This window comes from Macaca nemestrina, chromosome 4, assembly GCF_043159975.1.
Source record: "Macaca nemestrina isolate mMacNem1 chromosome 4, mMacNem.hap1, whole genome shotgun sequence".
Taxonomy (NCBI): Eukaryota; Metazoa; Chordata; class Mammalia; order Primates; family Cercopithecidae; genus Macaca; species Macaca nemestrina.
In genome coordinates this window covers 73,435,934-73,458,052 of record NC_092128.1, presented here as the reverse complement: position 1 = coordinate 73,458,052, position 22,119 = coordinate 73,435,934, and positions in this window count along the sequence as shown.

Here is a 22,119-nt window from a genome sequence, read left to right as displayed (position 1 = left end):
AAGCAATGCCTTCTCACAAGGTTGCCACCTCTCTGGTCCTGCAACTTTCATGCCTCTCCTACTTCCTGCAGTTCCTCAATAGCCATTGCTTTGGTCCACCAGGCCACACATCTTAGTTGGGGTAAGGTTTTGTCTTATCCCAAAGAAGACACCAAAGAAAAAGAGTGTTTTCCTTGGGGTAACATTATCTGTATTTTACCAAGTCCAGGACCCTACTGTACTCTCTTCTTTTTCACATAATGTTCATATTATTTCCTCACTTATGTGTAAATAGAAGTCTATATTTTCTCTTTTTCTTAGTTTTGCTCTCTAAGTAACTTATGAGTGGTTTTATTAAGGTCTCCTGATGCATCTGTATGGTTTGGAAAATTACATGAAAAGATTATTATTTCTGTACATATCCATTATTTTCTTAAGGGAATTGGAAGTCTCAAACAATGTGTTAAAATTTTCTTTGAAGTTTTAAAGACCATGGATCGATTTTTCTCTCTTTGTAGCCTAATCTGATTTTTATATTCATATCTCTTAAGGCATACACAATAGAAATTATATTTTGACACTACCTTTAGAGCCCAGGCTCCTTAACCTATAAATGCATTTGTAACTGTATCTTAGCTGTTATTTGATGCTAAGACACAAACTGATGTGGTTCTAGACTAGAGTTTTGCAGTAGAGGCCAGCTGCTTCCCTCTAAGTCTAAAATGGAGGTTAATCTCATATTAATCTTGCATCGTTTGCTTAGCCAGCTCTTTAGCTATTTGATAATAAAGAGGTCTCCCCTCTGTTCTTAGCCATCCTCTCCTGGGATTTTTTTTTATCTGAATCATGGTACTATAATTCTTTTGACAAATTGATATTGTGCAATGTATATTAAAATTAATCTTTTAGGATAACTTTATTTTTACTTGTAAAATACAAATTCTTTTTTTATATAGAGTTCTTAGCTATAGGTTTTCATTTTAAAAATATAGTCTCAGTCCTTTTTTATTTATTGAGTTCATTACAGGTAGATAAATGTTAGTATATCACCAGTTTAATTATTACATAGTAAAAACAAATGTGTTTTGAATACAGTCTACAATTTTCAGTGAGTAAACAAAGCTGTTTACCACTTTTTAACAATATTTCTATCTATAATAAAATGTGGTAAAAAATTTTTTCTGAATCTGACTTTTGTGGGAAAATGTCATTTCTCATAAGTAATAATCATGGTAGTTTAACCTCAAACTTAAGTGTTAAGCTCCGTGGAGGCAATTATGTTTAAAATAAAGATATTTCAAAATTATTAAGTTAATAGTCTTAACAAACATTAAAACAAACATTTAACTGCTAATGACAGGTATTTTCCCTTTTTGAAAAATAAGCAAATAGTTATTTATTGACTTTCTTTTTCTAGGATTTGTACTGATTTTTGCATATTACAGTGTTTTATTTCTTTTTAATAGTAATTTCTTAACTATATGGAAACATTCATTCAGGTTTACTTTATGATCTGTTTTCAAGTTAAAACCAATACCATCCCACTAATTGGATTTGTATAATATCTATGTTTTCCTTCACAAGGTAATCATTATCTCTAATGTAAGAAAGTTATCAATAATACAAAGGATACAGGTAGGGTTATATTTATGTCTTCTTTATTTTATTGCCTTTTAATTTATTATTTATCAAATTACAGACTTTTGTATTCTACCATTCTAAGACCAATGGAAGGTCTAGTACCAATGTAGGATAATGCTTTTGCTTCACTTGGATAGTTTACTTTGAGCTAGGAGACATCTTTGATTACAAATGAAAGCTCTGGACATCCACCTTTAGAGATAAGGAGAACCCTTCTCTCTGTCATTAGTACTGCTATTCTTTCATGAAATAGGATATACTATCAAATAATTACCTTCACCTGTGGGAAGTTTTACTCCTCTGTGCTGTGATAGGGTTGTTTTGTTAAGCCACTTGTCTAAATCAACTGGTCCTTCAGAGGAATGTAGGTCCACCTTGAATCCATATTACTCTGGTATTTTGCTGCCAAGATGTTCCTCATTCAGACACATCTGAGCCTTATCAGCTTACTCACAGCCACCATCTTCTGAGATATGTCTTGGAGGTGCTAAGTCTGAGAGGAATCACGTTTCTATCACAACACCTATAACCCTTGCCCTTTTGCCTGTGTCAGTAATTTCCCAGAATTCCATGCTTTATTTGTTAAGCCTTGTGGAAATAAGAGACTGACAGTCTTTCCCTGCAGTGGGGTTAGGCCCAACATTATAAGGATGATTGCGATAAATCCATGGTTCTCATTCCTTTCCAAGACTGACAACTGGAATACCTACCTGCATTCTTCAAACACAAATTCTCTTTACTACCTTAAAGGTGAAGAAAGGGGTAAAACATAAATGAGCATTTCTCGTAGGACACATTCTCAGATCCACATCTTTCGTGGTGTATTAGTACATGTTCACACTGCTGATAAAGACATACCCAAGACTGGGTAACTTATAAAGAAAAAGAGGTTTAATGGATTCACAGTTCCACATGGCTGGGAAGGCCTTGCAATCATGGTGGAAGGTGAAAGGCGTATCTTACATGGCGGCAGGTAAGAGAGACAATGAGAGTCAAGTGAAAGGGGTTTACCCTTATAAAATCATCAGATCTTATGACACTTATTTGCTGCCATGAGAACAGGATATGGGAAACTGCCTCCCATGATTCAATTATCTCCTACTGAGTCCCTTCCACAACACGTGGCAATTATGGGAGCTAGAATTCAAAATGAGATTTGGGTGGGAACTCAGCCAAACCATATCATTCCACCCCGACCTCTCCCAAATCTCATGTCTTCACATTTCAAAACCAATTATGCCTTCCAAACTTTCCTGCAAATTACTAACTCATTTCAGCATTAGCTCAAAGGTCCACAATCCAAAGTCTCATCTGAGACAAGGCAAGTCCTTTCTGTCTATAAACCTGTAAAATCAAAAGCAAATTAGTTACTTCCTAGACTCAATGAGGGTACAGGCATTGGATAAATATACCTATTCCAAATTGGAGAAGTTAGCCAAATGGAGGGATTACACGCCCCATGCAAGTCCAAAATCCAGTGGGGCAGTCAAATCTCAAAGCTCCAAAAAGATCACCTTTGACTCCATGTCTCACATCCAGGTCACACTGATGCAAGATCGGTGTTCACATGGTCTTGGGCAGCTCCACCCCTGTGGCTTTACATGATACAGCCTCCCTTCTGGCTGCTTTCACAGGCTGGTGTTGAATGTCTGCAGCTTTTCCAGGCACACAGTGCACACTGTTGGTGGATCTACTAGAGGATGGTGGCCCTCTTCTCACAACTCCACTAGGCAGTGCTCCAGTGGGGACTCTGTGTGGGGACTTCAACCCTACATTTCCCTTCTGCACTACCCTAGCAGAGGTTCTCCATGAGGGCCCCACCACTGTAGCAAACTTCTGCCTGGACATTCAGGCATTTGCATACATCTAGATGGAGCTTCCCAAACTTCAATTCTTGACTTCTTTGTACCTGCAGGCTCAACACCACATGGAAGCTGCCAAGTCTTGAGGCTCACACCCGCTGAAGCCATGGCCTGAGCTGTACCTTGCCCCTTTTAGCCATGGCTAGAGCTACTGGGATACAGGGCACCAAGTCCCTAGGCTGCACACAGCAGGAGGGCCCCTGGGCCTAGCCCACAAGACCATTTTTTCCTTCTAGGCCTCTGGGCCTATGATGGGAGCAGTTGCCTTGAAGGTTTCTGACATGTTCTGGAGGCATTTTCCCTCTTGTCTTGGTGATTAGCATTTGGCTTCTCATTTCTTATGCAAACTTCTGCAGCCAGCCTGAATTTCTCCCCAGAAAATGGGTTTTTCTTTTCTACGGCATCATCAGGCTGCAAACTTTCCAAACTTTTATGCTTTGTCACCTCTTGAATGCTTTGCTTCTTAGAAATTTCTTCCATCAGATACCTCAGATCATCTCAAGTTCAAAGTTCCATGGATCTCTAGGGCAGGGACAAAACACCACCAGTCTCTTTGCATAGCAAAGACCTTTACTCTAGTTCCTAACGAGTTCCTCATCTCCATCTGAGACCACCTCAGCTTGGATTTTATTGTCCATATCAGTATCAGCATTTTGGTCAAAGCCAAACACATCTCTAGAAAGTTTCAAACTTTTCCACATGTTCCTGTCTTCTGAGCCCTCCAAGTCTCTAGGAAGTTCCAAACTTTCCACATTTTTCTATCTTCTTCTGAGCCTTCCAAACTGTTCTAACCTCTGCCTGTTACCCAGTTCCAAATTCACTTCCACGTTTTTGGGTATCTTTACAGAGGTTCCCCACTACTGCTACCAATTTACTGTATTAGTCCATTTTCAGGCTGCTGACAAAGACATATCAGAGACTGGATAATTTATAAAGAAAAAGAGGTTTAATGAACTCACCATTCCACATGGCTGGGGAGGCCTCACAATCACGGTGAAAGTGAAAGGCACATCTTACATGGTGGCAGGCAAGAGATAATGAGAGTCAGATGAAAGGGGTTTCCCCTTATAAAATCATCAGATCTCATGAGACTTATTCATTACCATGAGAACAGTATGGGGGAAACTGCCCTCATGATTCAGTTATCTCCTGCTGGATGCCTCCCACAACACATGGTAATTACGGGAGCTAGAATTCAAGAATGGGGACACAGCCAAACCATATCACCTAGGTACGTTACTTTTTATTCAGATATTTAATATTTAAGATATAGCTTTCATTAGTTTAATGTTCTATTGTTTTTGTTAGTAGAACTGTTTTATGAACTATACAATCTAACTGGTGATTGCTATGAAATAAGAAAACTATGTTTTTGCCTAATTATCTTCTGATTAGCCAAATAGTAAACTTTTCTTATAAGTTATATTACTCTTACAGTTTTTTCTTAGTGTTTCCAAAGGCGGAGTCACAAATTTTACAAATAACAATTGTATCTCCTGTTGGCAATATCTTAACTCCTTATTCTTTTTTCTTTGTCTTGTCACATTGGCTGAAATTTCCAGAAATAATGATACATAATAATGGGGAAAGTATTTTTGTTTATACCTGACTTTCAGAAAAATACTTTTTATATCTTATAGTTAACTATGCCATTAGTCACAGGTTTAAAATAAAAATTATTTATCAGATCAATGATGTATAGTAATGTTCCTAATTTACTAGGAGGTTTTTCCTTAAGTCAAGAATAGCTCATGGATTTAGATAGATTTTCAGCATATAAATGTGATTTTTTTTAACCTTTTGATATGACAAATCAGCTAATAGATATCTCAATATGGATTTATCTATAAATTCCTCAGGTAAATTTTATATGGAGGTTAGAACTTTTAATATAGTGCTGAGTTGAATTTGTTAATTTTTAAATAAATATTGCCTAGAATCTCAGTTTTTCTCTTTTTAATGCTCTATCAAATTTTGACTATAGCCCATTGCTAGACAAAAAAAATATATATTATATATATTTTAAATATTCCATCTTTTGCTATGCTCTGGGATTGTATAATACATTAATAATTATTTATTTGATTTTTGGTGGATTTTTATAACTCACATATTAGATTTGCTCAGTGTAGCACTATTTTAGAGAAAGTTTTGTGCTAACTTCTTCCATTTTATTTATGAGTCTTTATATACTTGGTTTTGCTGTATCTTTACAGTTGATTTTGGTAATCAATTTTTTTTTCTGTAAAGTAAATCAGTAGACTTTCAAATTATGTCATATCTTTTAAACAGAATTTTTCATAATTTTATTCTTGATAATAGCTTTGTCTATTTTATCAGACTTTTAAATGAACAAATACTTAAACATAATTCTTCTGTTTTTAACTTTTGTAACAAGTAGATTTTAAAATTTTATCCTTTTTAAATCCACTATCTTGTTTATTTAAGTTCTCTTGGTTTTTTTCTTAGTTGAAGTGGCCTCAAATGAAAGTTTGAAATGTAATAATAAATGAACTAAAAAAGTGAAAATATGTGGTTAAAATCAAATAAACTCATGTAATAAGCAATAATAACAATTTTATGGAGGAAGGTTAAATTATGATAGAACTAAAACTGAAAAATAATGTTTAAGTGGAAAAGAAACTGATTGTCATGAGAGATTCTAGGAGAGCAATTGTATTTATTGATATTTGATTTTGTTAGGTTAAATATAATTATTAAAAGTAAGTAGATATCATGTCATTTCTAAATTATTAAAGATGAAAAATAAAATTAAAATATAATCAATTCAAAAGAGGGCAAGAAAGTAGAAATAAAAGAGTCAATAGATACAAAAGCCAGGACAAATAGAAAGCACAATATTTGCTTATAGAAATAAATTTAAATATAATAGTAACTATATTAAATGCCCGTGGAAGAAATTCTAAATACACATACTATTTTTCTGGAATAAACAATAAACCCCACCTCTCTGTTGTTCAACAGAGATATATGTAAAACAAAAAACAAAAAAAAAATTGACAATAAAAGTAATGAAATACCTACCAGGCAAATACTAAACCAGAAAATTGGCAAATGCCAACCATTAAAAGGCCACTAATATAGATAGAATTCCATTTAATATTCAAATTTGCAAAATACAGTCACCAGGAAAATGTAACTATTCTGAATTTCTGCCCACCTAAGAACAGAATTTTAATTTATCTATGTGTCTGTCTATAACAAAACTAACAGAATTGTAAGGCTAAATTAGCAAATATACCACCATAGCAAAAAATCTTGATACACTTCTCTCAGTAAAATTGATAGATCAAGATAGAAAAAAAATCCTTAAGAGTATGTTGACTATTTAAATAACTAAAAGTTAATAGAAGAAGTTTTATCCAACGGATACATAAAACATTGGCCGGGCGCGGTGGCTCAAGCCTGTAATCCCAGCACTTTGGGAGGCCGAGACGGGCGGATCACGAGGTCAGGAGATCGAGACCATCCTGGTTAACACGGTGAAACCCCGTCTCTACTAAAAAATACAAAAAACTAGCCGGGCGAGGTGGCGGGCGCCTGTAGTCCCAGCTACTCGGGAGGCTGAGGCAGGAGAATGGCGTGAACCCGGGAGGCGGAGCTTGCAGTGAGCTGAGATCCGGCCACTGCACTCCAGCCTGGGTGACAGAGCGAGACTCCGTCTCAAAAAAAAAAAAAAAAAAAAAAAAAATACAAGAAATTAGCCTGGCGTGGTGGCATGTGTCTGTAATGCCGGCTACTCAGGAGCATGAGGCAGGAGAATCGCTTGAACCCTGGAGGCAAAGGTTGCAGTGAGCCAAGATCATGCCACTACACTTCAGCCTGGGTGATAGAGTGAGACTCCATCTCAAAAAGAAAAATAAAATTATCACCTAACCATAAAGCAAGACTGGACCAATTTGAAAATAGTGGTATCATAAAAGTTACATTCTTTGACAGCAATGCAATTAGGTTGATTATCAGCTATAAGAAGGTAACTAGAAAATCATTTTTGTTTGGGAATTTAGAAAAACACACATGGGTCAGAAAGAAATTGTTGGAAATTAGAAAATATTTTGAAATGAATAACAATGAAAATATTACTTATCAAAACTTGTAGAAGGCAGCTAAGAAGGTACTTAGAGAAAAATTATTAGCATTTAATGCATATATTAGAAAATATGAAAGGCTTAACTTTAATAAGTTGAGTATCTAAGAATTGAGATTTTGAAAAAGAATTGGATTGTCAAATAAGATTCGCATGAATAAGAGATAAAGCTTTATTAATCATATCAAGAATACAAATAATCAAAGAATACAGTCAAATCATGGAGAGATCGAGAACACTTAGCTGGACATTCTGAGTCTTTTATTATTTCTTTACTTATTAATATTTACTTATTTATTTATTTATTTTGAGACAGTCTCCCTCTGTCGCCCAGGTTGGAGTGCAGTGGCGTGATCTCAGCTCACTGCAACATCTGTCTCCCGGGTTCAAGTGATGCTCCTCCTCAGCCTCCCTAGTAGCTGGGATTGCAGATGTGAGGCACCATTCATGGTTAATTTTTGTATTTTTAGTAGAGAAGGGGTTTTTGCCAGGTTGGCCAAGCTGGTCTCAAACTCCTGGCCTCAAATGATCTGTGCACCTTGGCCTCCCAAAGTGCTTGGGATTACAGGTGTCAGCCACTGCTACCGGCTTCTTTTTTTTTTTTTTTTTTTTTTTCTGCATCCAAATTTCACTGGCCCAGAATACCCCCACTGAAGGAGTTATTTAAGTCATAAACCATCTCTGCTTTATACTCACATGGTTGTAGCTTATATGATATTCCCCAAGCATTCAAGTACTATAAATCTATGGATTTCAAGTTTCTTTAAGCAATTCTAAACAACCAAGTATACCTTGCTGAGCCTTTTGTAGATGAGGCCTTTCTTTCCATAAAACCATTTAGTTTGGCAAGAAGTCTGTCACTTGTATACAAGTGACAAGTCCGTATACAATATACAAGTCTGTTACTTGTATATTTACAAAGAGAGACAAGACTACCTTCTTTTTTTTCTGGTGGTGTCTCCCCCTCCAGCCAGGAGACTAAATGCATTGCACACCTGACATTTTAATCAATTTTTATACAAAGAAACTAGAGTCAGAACAATGGAATAAAGCTGAAAAAACAATACAAGAATTAATGAAGTAGAAACAAAGATAAAATGAAGAGGAAAACAATGACAAACCAACCAAGTAATCCTGGTTAATTGAAAATATTAGTAAAACAGATAAACTTCTGGCAAGATTAACAACATCAGAATGAAGACAAATACAGTCAATATAAAATGACAAAGGTACAGATGTGAAGAGATTCCAAAGATAATAAAAGTATATTTGCCACAATTCTTATGCCATTAAATCAGAAATCTTCAGTTGAATGGATGCAGTGCTAGAGGAGAATCTGCAGCCAATGAAGTCCTGACTGAGAGACTTGAGAATAAGGATTGTTGAAGCTATGCATGTTACTAACTGTAAAATGGAAAAGTAAGACTCAAAAAAATGAAACTAAAATGTAAAAGTAAGACTAAAAAAAAGGCGAGAATAAGGGAATGGAATGATTTATTATATGTTTAGTTCATATAGAAATGAAAAGGGCCGGGCGAGGTGGCTCAAGCCTGTAATCCTAGCACTTTGGGAGGCCAAGACGGGCTGATCACGAGGTCAGGAGATCGAGACCATCCTGGCTAACACGGTGAAACCCCGTCTCTACTAAAAAAATACAAAAAACTAGCCGGGTGAGGTGGCGGGTGCCTGTAGTCCCAGCTACTCGGGAGGCTGAGGCAGGAGAATGGCGTGAACCTGGGAGGTGGAGCTTGCAGTGAGCTGAGATCCGGCCACTGTACTCCAGCCTGGGCGACAAAGCAAGACTCCATCTCAAAAAAAAAAAAAAAAAAAAAAAAGAAATGAAACGACTAACAAAAATCAGGAGGCAAAGGAAAGAGAAGACAAAGGGCAGAATTTTCTGTGATAGCTGGAAGTCAAAGAATATCACTTAAGTCTGACAAATCAAGTCCTTGGAATTTCAATACATTCACAAATGCAAGTACATGAAAGTATGCAGTAAACTACTAGCAGAGGGTAGAAGATAGGAGTTAATTTTATTGTAGCTCATAGTAGGGAACAGCTACATAGGACCTAAGGAAAGAGAGAACCAAGAGCACAGTAGAAAAAAATACAAAATCTCTGAAATACCAGAGACCTGAAATAAAAAGCAAAGATGATAGAACACAGTGAAATACATATATTTATAAAAAAGAATATACTCCTAGCTTCCAGTCTGACAAAGAACATGAAAGTTATTTCATCTGTCTTCACAATAAGATGTAAAAATAAAAATATAAAAGAACAACCTGAAAATCAACAACTCTTCTTAGAGCAGAGAATTGAGGTAATAGGGGAAATTGCCACCTTGACAACTGAAAAGAAAGGCGGATACACAGAATCAGTTTCCCAGGAGCAAAAGCCAAGGAGTAGAAGTCCACAGCTGAAGCCAGCAGTTAAGTGGTAATTGATTAATTGCTGGAGACTAAGCATGGACTAGGTTGAGAGATTTAAAAAATCCTAGATATCCAGTCATACAAACTTGAATATAGTTTAACTATAATCTAGCATTTATGCGCCTAGGTATTTACCCAATGAGTCAAAAACTATGTCATGGAATAAACACCACACAAATCTTTATAATAGATTTCCTTATATTTGCTAAACATTGGAAGCAATCCAGACGGCCTTTAATAAGTGAATGGGGATGGGCATGGTGGCTCATGCCTGTAATCCTATTACTTTGGGAGGCCAAGGTGGGTAGATTGCCTGAGCCCAGGAGTTCAAGACCAACCTGGTCATAGGCAACATAGCCAGACCCCATCTCTACAAAAATTAAAAAAACAATTAGCGAGGCATGGTGGCTCATGCTTGTAATCCAAGCAATTTGGGAGGCTGAGGTGGGAGGATCCTTTGAGGCCAGGGAGGTCAAGGCTGCAGTGAGCTGTGATCCTGACACTGTACTCCAGCCTGGATGGCAGAGTGAGACCCTGTCTCATAACAAAAACAAAAACTAACAAAAAATAACTGAATGCATAAACAAACTGTGGTACATCCAGAGATTGGAGTATGGCAGAGAACTCAACAATAAAAAGAAAGGAGTTATCATGCCATGAAAAGACATGGAGGAAACTTAAATGCATATTACTAAATGAAAAAGCCAATCTGAAAAGACTATATGCTTTATGATTCTAATGATATGGAACTCTGGAAAAGATAAAACTAAAGAGACAGTAAAAAATATCAGTGGTTACCAGGGGTTTGAGAGGAGAGAGGGAGGGATAAATAGATAAAGCACAATGAAACTTTAGGTTGGTGAAACCATTCTGTATGATATTGTAATGGTGGATACATGACATTATATATTTGCAAAAACCAATTTAACTGTAAAACACAAATAGTGAACCCAAATATAAACTATGGACTTCAGTTAATAATAACGTATTGATACTGGTTAATGAATTGTAACAAATATACCACACCAATGCAAGATGTTAATAATGGGGGAATCTGTATGCAGGGAAAGAAGAAACATAAGGGCGCCCTCTGTACTATGCTGTCTGCTCAATTTTTCTGCAACTCTAGAACTTCTCTAAAACTTACATTTGATTAATTAAAAAACAAAATAAGTAATGTAATAAACTATGAAAGAATTCAAACGTACCTGTCATAGCAATGAAGGTAACTTGATTTAATTCACATGGAAAACAAAAGATCAGATCACAAAGAAAAACCTACCTCTATACCATACACAGGAGACAAATCTAAAGTAATCTGATTTAATGTTAAAAATAAAAAGAGAAGTAAAGGCAGATAAAAAGAAAATAGATTGTGTTCTTAGTGTGAGACATGGTACAGTAAAAGGTAAAAAATAGGTCTAAATGAGGTGAAGAATATAATATAACGTTAAAGGATATGATTCACAATGAAGAAGTAGCAGTTATGAATACCAATGCATCTATAACAGCATCAACTTTCAAAACAGCTGAAATTATAAGAGATGGTGGAGTGGGTAGTAAGTAACCAGTCAATCATGCATGTGAAGTCAGCAGACTGTACAGAACAGCTTTTTACTTTAGTTCCAATTTTCTCCAGGGCTTCCTAAATTATGTTTTTCATATGACATATCTGAAACTTACAGAGTTTTTGAGGACATCTTTAGATAAAGAAGACAACTTAAAAATGCAAAATTCGATATGAAAGTGCATATTTAGAATGAGAAAAGAAATCCCGGTAAAATATTAGAGCCTTGGAGATTCAAATTCCTTTTTCTGAGGTCTCTAGGAAACTCATGAGAAAAACTTATACAGATATTCCTGACTGCATCCTGGCTTCCTTTTTCCCCAAGAACTTTCTGTAACTCCCAACAGTAGCCACTATTCACATGCCCAATGCCCAATGCAAATGAAAAGTCCTGAATCTTAGTCTTCATCAGGATTGCAATAAAGCTGCCACTGTACCATGACGATTCTTTCCAATACCTGCAATTCCACAGGACATGGTGTTTCAGAATCTCTCCCAGCGTTCTTGACTGTTGGAACATCAGTTGTAGCCTCCTCACTGGGGTCACTATGGAAACGTTTTCTTCGTGGAAACTCCTTTTCTCATGGTCGTACTTGCAATAAAACCTTCTTTCCCCACCTCAGAGTCTTGCCTTCTAGCTGTGGCCTTCAGTTCTAGTTCATATCACTGAGTTGCATATGGCTGTGTTCCTGAAGGGATCCCGAGGTGGAGGTGGAAGGTAGCCTTTGGGTTCTATGAGTCTAAGGAGGGCTGGGGTAAGAATAGGTCCTCTGAGTGAAGTAACTTCAAGATATTGGTCTCAGGCTTTTCTGTCTATCAAGTTTGACCTTCCTTTAACATACCTCCTGAATAAAAGTATATTTAACTTCTCTTTCTGTCTCTTTGGAGTTGTAAGAAAACAAAAACAAAACTTTACCTTACCCTCACTTTATTATATGATAGATTCCAGGAAGATGGAAAATAACCAATTCTGACACTATTCTTTATTCATTTATTTTCACATGTTTATTCATCGCATATGTTCAGGAGATAGATTATATCTAGAAAACATTTTTTTTTCAGGAAGGTTATTTCAGTGGTATGTTTTCTGAAAAACTCTGAATGTCTTTGTCTTCATATATGTGGAAGAACATGGCTGTGATATAATTCTCCTCCAAATCATCTGGATGTTATTTGATTGCTTTTGTCATTTAGCATCTCAGAGAAGAAATCTGCATATGTGGATCTCTGTCTGTTAATATTGCAGCAATTTAGGAGCTTTCCCATCCACATACTTCAGAAGGTTTTTTGCCAAATGAGTACCTATAATTCTAAGAAGAAATCTGAATATGCATAATATTTCTCTTCTTGCTTGTCTATTCACCACTCTCTTTTTTTTTCACATTCTAAAAAGCTTACATAGCTTATCCTCCTTTTTATTCATTTTATTTTGTCACTTTCTATCCTTTCATTTTCTTCTCCCAATTTTCCCTGAAATTCTAGTAATTTATTGTTAGTTTTCTTATACTCTTAACTTACCTTCCATCTTACGTCTCTCTGCTAATTGGGTTCTTTGCTCTTCTCATTACAGTCTGTTGTATATATTTGGATTTTTTTGTTGTTTTTCAGAAAGTCTGTATATTCCTATAGCATTCTATTTGCTAAACATTTTTTTTCTGTACTAAATCGTTTTCAGCTGTTTGCTTTTACTTTGAGTAAAAGTTTCTGTAACATGTTTCTGTAACATGAATTTTCTGCCTACTTTCATAGTGTGCATGCTGATTTTACATTTTATGCCTTTTGACATGAAAAGAAATCAAGTCCATCCTTTAAGATAGTGTGTGTAGACTACCCTTAGCGTGATTCACTACCACTCTTTTTAGTGCTCAAATTCCCACCCCAGAACTGCAGCTAGAGATTGATTTATGTACATAGCAATTATCAAAATTTGTCAGAAAATAAACTAGCACAGATTTGCTGCACTGGTATAGGTATTCTTATTTTCCAATTTTAAGATGCTTCCTGACATTCTGACTTGGAATTAAAAACAAACAAAGACCAAAACAAACAAACAAAAAAACAAAAAATAAATCAAACCTTATGCTATGGCTCTTCTCTCGGGTTTGCAGATAGCATTTACTTGAAGAACCATAACTTTCAAGATGCAATGTTCTATGCTTATCCCTCTTCTTCCTTCTCTACTTCCTTCTTCATTGTTTATTGGGAATCACAGGTTCTAACTTGTTGTAGAAAGAGTGTTACTAATAAGGGATTGTAGTATTCTGCCTCCAGGATAGCCCCAATACTCTCTGTTCCTTAGTATTTATCCCATTGTGCAATCCCTTCCTACACTGTACAAGAATTGATTCATATAATAGATAACATATAGCAGAAGAAATGGGATGTAATTTCTGAGATTACTAAAGTTTCCATCTTGAGTATTTTTTCCGTCTCTTCTCTCTCTCTCTCTCCTGGATTCTCATTAGGGTTGAGGCCAATTGTGGCATCTTGAAGACACTCAGGCAGCCTATGGAGAGATGCCTTTGATAAGGAATAGAAGCTTGCCGACAGCCACATGAGTGAGCTTAGGAGTGGATTCACCAGCACCAGTGAAGCTTTGAGATGGCTGATGTCCTGGCTGATACCTTGACTGTAATCTGATATGAGATGCTAAACCACAACCATCCAGGTGAGCCACTCTCAGATTCCTGACACTGAGAAACTGTGTGAGATGAAAAATGATTGTTATTTTAAGATGCTAAATTTTGAGATAATTTGCTATGGGGTAAAATGTAACTAATATAGGAATGAAGAAAAATATTTTTGCTTGTCTCAAAAATGAGAACACACCAAGTAAACAGATATTTGACAAGTTTTGTGGTGGCTGAGCCAAGAGACTTCCCCCAGTTTTTCTAAACAAAGAAACAGAGATTGAGGGAGAAATAAAGTCTCTTTCAGAAAAAAAATAATAAAATAAAAAAGAGAGAGAGAGAGTTTTCTGTCTTCCAGCATGGCTGCACAAGTGGGCAGGGGTTTGTTTTCCAATCTAGCTCCTTTAGTTTTGCAGTTAGTCCAAATTTCTCTCAGATCCTGAAAACAGTTTTTCTAACAATTTCAGTTTTCAGTGTCATTATTTCAGTGTCATTATCTTTCTTTATTTCTAGATACTTTTGTGACATTTGGGAAAATCCATAGCAAGATTTGTTAGTATGACTCAATTTTGATGAAGAATTCCTATAATAAAATAGATTGTATATGATTTAAATTATTTTAACTTCATTGACATTTGTTTTATGGGTCAGGATATGGTATCTTGGTGCACATTCACCAACTATGATTATAAAATTGTCTGTTTCTTTTTTCAGTTCCACCAGTTTTTGCTTCATGTATTTTGAAAGTCTTTTGTTTGGTGTGCACACATTTAGCCTCACTGCAGGTTTCCGGTAGATTGATTCTTTCACCATTATATAATGCCCCTTTTGCTCTCTAGCAATTTTCTTTGCTTCAAATTCTATTTTATTAGACATTAATATAACCATGCCTTCTTTCTTTTCAAAAAAATTTCATGTTCGAATGCTATGTCTTTTCCATCCTCTTACTTTCAACCTACCTGTGTCATTTAATTTGAAGTGAGTTTTCTATCAGTAGTATATAGTAGGGTCACAGTTTTATTTTTTTCACTTTTCCAATATCTGGTCTTTGCTCAGTAGATTTATACTATTTACATTCAAGGTAATTATTCTTATTAAAAGTACTTTTGAGTGTAACTCTTTGTGTAGTTTCCTTAGTGGTTGCTTTGGGTATTACAATATATATATGTGACTTACTATGGTCTACTAGTAGCAACATTTTATCACTTCAATTGAATTGTGAAAAGTTTATTTCTAATTAAGTACCTTTACTTTCCTTACCTCTAAATGTAGAGTTGTTCCTTGGTGTCTGTAGGGGATTTGTTCCAGGACTGCCTGCAGATATAAAAATCCATGGACGCTCAAATCCCTTATGTAAAATGGTTTAGTATTTGCAGATAACCTTTGCACATTCTCCTGTCGACTTTAAATCATCTCCAGATAACTTAATGCATAATACAATGTAAATACTATATGAATATTTGTTATACTGTATTATTTAGTGAATAATGACAAGAAAATAATCTTTATATATTCAGTATAGACAAAACCATCCTTTTTTTCCCCCCAAATATTTTTGCTTCTTGTTTGGTTGAATTCATGGAAAAGGAACCCACGAATATAGAAGACCGACTGTAATTGTTTTGAACATCAGATGGTTTTATAATTTTTGTTTCAATTATCAAATGTGATTTATAAAACTGATGAGGGGGAATGATAGTTTTTTTATGTATACTATTTCTTCTCTTTCTGTGGTTACTTCTTCCTTCCTGACACTTTAGGATTCTTTTTTTAGATGATTTCCTTTATATCTGAAGTAGATGCATTAGCCAGTCTTTAAGGGTAGGTCTGCTAGAAAAAATATTCTAGTTTTTCTTCATCTGAGATGACTTTATTTTTCTTTAATTTATAAAGGATATTTTTTTTGGATATAGAAGTTGCATTTGAAAGTTATTTTCTTTCAGCACCTAAAACACATTGCTAAGAAGTGTGTTTCTTCTTGCTTATTCAGTATAGTTAATTATTTTGTGCAAGAAATAACTTGTTTGGCCTCCTTTATGTGCCATGTTTTCATTCTTACCTAGAGATTAATTATCACTACCTGAACCACAGAGGCTTGTACAGATAGTGCTTGTTGCCTATGAAACTTATGAATCAAATAGTACAAACAATTTTTCTTCCTGAGAGAAGTCAGGAGCAGTCCTGCTTTCTTCTGGCTTCCATGGTTTAAGATAAGAAATCCTTTGTCACACAAATTGATGTGCCATATGGACAATATTTCCTTTTGAGATGTTTTGTCTTTAGTTTTCAGAAGTTTATTGTGGTAGTATGGATTTCTTTGCATTTATCTTGTTTGGGATTCCTTAGCTTCTTGAATCTGTTCATCTGTTCAAGCATGAAGCATCTGTTCAAGCATGAAGCATCTGTTCATGCTTTTACCAAATGTGAGAAGTTTTGAGCCATTGTTTCTTCAAATATTCTTTCAGTCCTGCTGTCTTTCCTTCCTAGATTCCAATGATATGAAATCTATATATTTTGTTATGGACCCACAGGTCTCTGAAGCTCTGTTTATCTTTTTTAGTCTGTTTTCTCTGTGTTTTTCAGATGGGGTGAATTCTATTAACCTGTTCTCACGTTTATTGATTCTATGCTCTTTCATCTCCACTGTACTACTGAGTCCATCCAGTGAATTATTTGTGTGTGTGTGTTTATTTATTTTTTTATTTTTTTGTTGTTGTTGCTGAGATGGAGTTTTGCTCTGTGTCCCAGGCTGGAGTGCAATGGCACAATCTCGGCTCACCACAACCTCTGCCTCCCAGTTCAGAATTATTTCTTTTTGTTATTGTATTGTTAGTTCTATAATTACCCTGGAAGCCACTTATGGTTGCCTGGTCAATTCTATTTGTCAGTATTGTCAGGCTAACCTTATGTTAAAGGGATTTCTATTAAATTTCACAAAAGAATGAACCTTCATGAGCCGCCTTCTGTTGGAAAGTTGGAGTTCAGGAAATAATGGGTCTGATTTATCCTCGTTTGTTGCATGGAATGGATTTATGTACCTGTTGCTGTGTAATTCCTCTAATCCTAGGTCCCTAAATCATCTTGCTTTCTTCATACCACCTTTCAGGGCTTCCTTTAGCTGCTCCTCATATTATCAAAGGGATTATACTTGTGCTTAGCAGAAAAGAGCAGGGAGAAATGGATCCATGCCACCTTGTCTAAACTGTTAGTCTTATTCACCTACTCTTGATTTCATGATCTGTCTGCAGCCCTTGACATGGTACTTAAAATAATTTTCTCTTGGTCCACCTGAAACTATACTTCTTATTTATTCAGAAAATGTGTAGTGTTGGGCTGCTCTTTGTGACAGGATGGCCACTGGTTTAACAAAGGCATATCCAGACAAAGAGCAGTCTAAATGCAGATTATTGACTGTGTATTGGTCAAACATCAAAGAGTATTGCTCAATGGAGAAATTTCTTAATCAGATTGGTTCAGTCTAAAAATTTTGAGCAGAGAATCTGTATAAAACTATATAATCAGCAGTTATAAAAGTCGGTACAAACATGAAGAAGAGAGTAGAAATAATAAAGGAGATTATGAGAGGCATGATAGAGAGATTGGTAAAATTCCATCTGCAGAGCTGCCTAGAAACTTAAACATCTTTTCCTTTTTAGTTATTGTCAATGTGTCTTCACATGGCCCTTCACTGTTCATCTCCAGAATGTGGCTTGGGGAAATGTTTGTTCCTCACAAAGAGTATTGTCTCACTAATACAATCACACCATCAAAACAATGCACTATACTTAAAAACTCTGATGGGATACTATTTGGAAATATTCACACATTCTTTTGTCTTGATCTTTCTCCCCATTCACAGGAGCTTGATTGTGTGACATTTTCAGGAATAGGAGCTACAACAAAAAATAAGAAGAAATGTTTTATTGTTTCAAAAGCCTGGGTCCTGAGACAACTCATAACTATAGGAAAAGAATGTAATGAGGCAGAGTTAGACTTCCAATTTCTAAAAGAAACACAAAACTTTAGATAGCCTCATATCTTATGGGAACAGCTGATGATTTCGCTGCACCAAAGAATGGGACTAAAATGTGAGGAACAGAGCCCAATCTGACAACACCTTGCAGTAGTAATGAGGAATGATTCAAAGGGATCCATGTGGCTGGCAGTTGGGAACCACAGAAGAATAAGGAAATCTCAGCAGGGCAATGCAGAGTTGTTCATAGCCATGGAGATCAGAGGTGCCCCTTCTAAGACTCTGGGATGGTATGAGCCTCCAGCAGCTTGGATACAACCTGAGAAAAAGTTAGATGAATTCCAAGATGCTAAGATTAAGTTCTATGACCTGATTACAGAGGGAATTCAGAAAGAATGTTATTTATTGACTCTCAAGTCCTTTGTGGGCCTCTTCCCAATTCTGTTCATTTTCTCTCCTCTCAGTTATAACTACTTTCATAATGTTGTGTTCATTATTCTTTTTTTCTTTATAATTCACTACATATGGGTGTACCTCTAAATTTTGTTTAGTTTTGCATGTTTTTGAACTTTTTGTAAATGGAATTATACTGTATCTATTCTTCAACAAAGTTTTTCTTTTTCTTTTTTTTTTTTTTTTTTTGAGACGGAGTCTCACGCTGTTGCCCAGGCTGGAGTGCAGTGGCGCGATCTCGGCTCACTGCAAGCTCCGCCTCCTGGGTTCACGCCATTCTCCTGCCTCAGCCTCCTGAGTAGCTGGGACTACAGGCGCCCGCCACCGTGCCCGGCTAATTTTTTGTATTTTTAGTAGAGACGGGGTTTCACTGTGGTCTCGATCTCCTGACCTTGTGATCCGCCCGTCTCGGCCTCCCAAAGTGCTGGGATTACAGGCTTGAGCCACCGCGCCCGGCCATCAACAAAGTTTTTCACTCAACATTTATCTTCTTGATTTTCATCCAAGGTGATATATTTGAATGAATTCATTTATTTACACTGCTGTATAGAATTTTATATAAATACATGACAATTATTTATCTATTTTCTTAAAAAGAGCATTTAAACTTTTTTCATATTTTGGCTATTACAAACAATACTAATATGAATACTTTTCAACATATCTTCTCCTTCACATATACAAGAGCTTCTCAGAAGCAAACCGAAGAATAGAATTGCTCAGTGTATCATAGGGTAGATCAGCTGCTGATAGCTGATAGAAACTATTCCAAAATCTCATAATTTAACACTACAAATATTACTTTTAGCTCACTGCAAACCCCATGTGAATATTCCTGGTTAGTTGGTTGTCTTGGACAGATTGCCACAAATTGTTCTGCTAAAATCCTCAGCACTTGGTCTTATAGTAGCCTTGGAAGAGATCCTGAAGAAGACACAGAAGATCACCACTTTGGCTTGGATATAAGCTTACAGATTCTGTTCACACTCAATTGATTGGAAGTAATATAATGATCCTGACTAGACGTGAGAAAACTGGGAAATCTAGTTTCTGGCTGGACAGCAGCTTCCCAACCACAAATGTACACTATAGAAATGGAGCGTAAATATTTAGTGGTTCTGTTAGTGAGTTCTGCTGCAGCTAGGTTGTACAGACTGCTTATGTTCAATTTTGCAAGATAATTACCATTTGTTTTCTAAGAGGTGGCAACAATTTGCACCCCCATTAGCAGTGTAGGAATTCTAGTTGCTCTGTATCTTACGCATTCTGATACCATGTAAGTCACTTCATTGTATAATTATACAGATTTGTATTTCTTTTTGATATATGTAAATTCCTTTGAGGTGTTTATTAAATAAATTATTAAACCATTTAGAGTGTAGACTACATAATCTATTAAAGTTTGGCCAGTAGGGCCTAGACTTTATTCTTCATAGCCCAACCATCTTTTCTGAGGGTTTTAGAAATTGCCATCATATGCACTGAAAGCTTTCTTATTGTTTCTGCTTTTCCCTGTAAATTGAAATGCTTAGAATAGTACTATATAAATTATTAGCAATCAATACCTATTCTTTGAATGAATAAATAAATGAATTTCTAGGAAGCAATCACATTTCAAATCTTCATCATCTGGTTATATTGTGGTCTCTTTTATTTCAGGTTGAATTCATTGGTTTGTAAATAAGAATTGAAAATCATATATTTAAGAGGCAATTACCTCATCATGTAAATGGCCAAATATTCCTTTTGGGGGAATAAAAAGCAGAAGTTTATTTATTTCAAAGCGTGTTGCTTCTTGCTTATTCATTATAGTTACTTATTTTGAGCAAGAAATAACCAGTTTGGCTTCCTCTATGTGCCATGTTTTCATTCTTACCTAGAGATTAATCATCACTACCTGAACCACAGAGGCTTGTACAGATAGTGCTTGTTCTCTATGAAACTTATGAATCAAATGCTACAAACATTCTTTCTTCCTGAGAGAAATCAGAGCAGGAAATATCAAGTTCATGACCATCAATCACACAGAAGGAGAGAGAAGATCAGTATAAATTCTATGGAGTTTCAGGTTTGTTAGGTTTATAATGAAGGTTCAAAGGGAAAGGGAGTTAGGAAGTACAAGTTAGCATGTAATAATGATTGCTTTTTGCCTTTTCTTATTAAAGCTTTTCCTAGACTATGAATGGTGGATGATTACAAATAGATACTTTGATTTTCTATAGAAATTGCAAAACCACATTTGTTAGGAGAAAAAATCTACTTTGTTCTTTAGAATAACATTTTATCTTATGTTAAAAAGGGAAAAATACCTTTTCTTTCTTTGTAATGCCAAATATAATTAAAAAGAGATTTAGATTGCTCAGTGCTGAGGCTCATACTTCCCAACGCATAAATCATGTTTTTGTAGATCAATGAGTTTTGCATTATTTAATGGTGTAATAGCGTAATCGTCTCAGATCAGTTTGTTCAGCTTGCAAGGCCATGGGTTCAGATGCTATGGAACAGTCAGCTTTTCTTAGTTGTGAACAAGCCTGAGATGGGTTGGACTGAAGGGAAGTGGCTGATGCATCCACCCTCCCAGAGAGAAGGGCAGAGAGAAGGCATGACGAGGGGCACTTTCAGGCATAGTGAGAGGTTCTGGGACAAGATTTTATAAAGCCCTGGGACAAGATTCTCCAGTGATTTAGGGTGGTAGATTTGTGCAGTTTCACAGGAATGGATATATATCTTCCTGATAAAGGTGGTACTTTGGAAATAAATGCACCTGCTGCTGGTATAGATTCAGAGAGGTCAGATGCTGAAGGCACGTAGGTATGAATGAACATGAGTTAGTATTTATCAGCCAATTCTTGGTGAAGGGATTAGTTTGCGTTCTCATATAAGGAGAGGGGGAAAGCCTTTAATGCTCCATCTACTACTTGGGTAGGAGACCACCATAGACAGCACATAGGTATCATCAAATTCCTGCTAAGCAAGGGAGTCTGCAAACCATCTCACCTAGGGCCTCCTCCTGCCTCTACCAGAGACATATACAGGCGCAGATCCCATTTATGTTTGGATGCAGCATTAGTGTGTCAGGAGGATGGTGACAGCAGTTATGCAGTGGTGCCAAAGAATTTTAGGTAATTATGCAGATTAGCACATTTTGTCATGCAGCAGACTAATGCCAAATAGAAAATTGCCTTGGGAGTGGTGGTGAATGTAAGAAGAAGCATGTCCACTGGGAGGGACCACTTGTAAACATCCAGCTAGAGCATCAGGATGTGCTTTATTCAGTTCAGACCGACTTTTGGGGTGATGCTTACCTCTTGGGCAAGAGCTTTCCCTGAGGGATGTGCAGTCCGCAGGGACTCAGGTGAGAAACATGCTGAAACATCATTGCTGTAGCAGGAAGGGAAAACATCAGAAGTGGGGAAGGGATGAGCTCTGCCTCCGTCTCTCATGCCAGTATGACTGGAGAAGAAAGAGACTGAT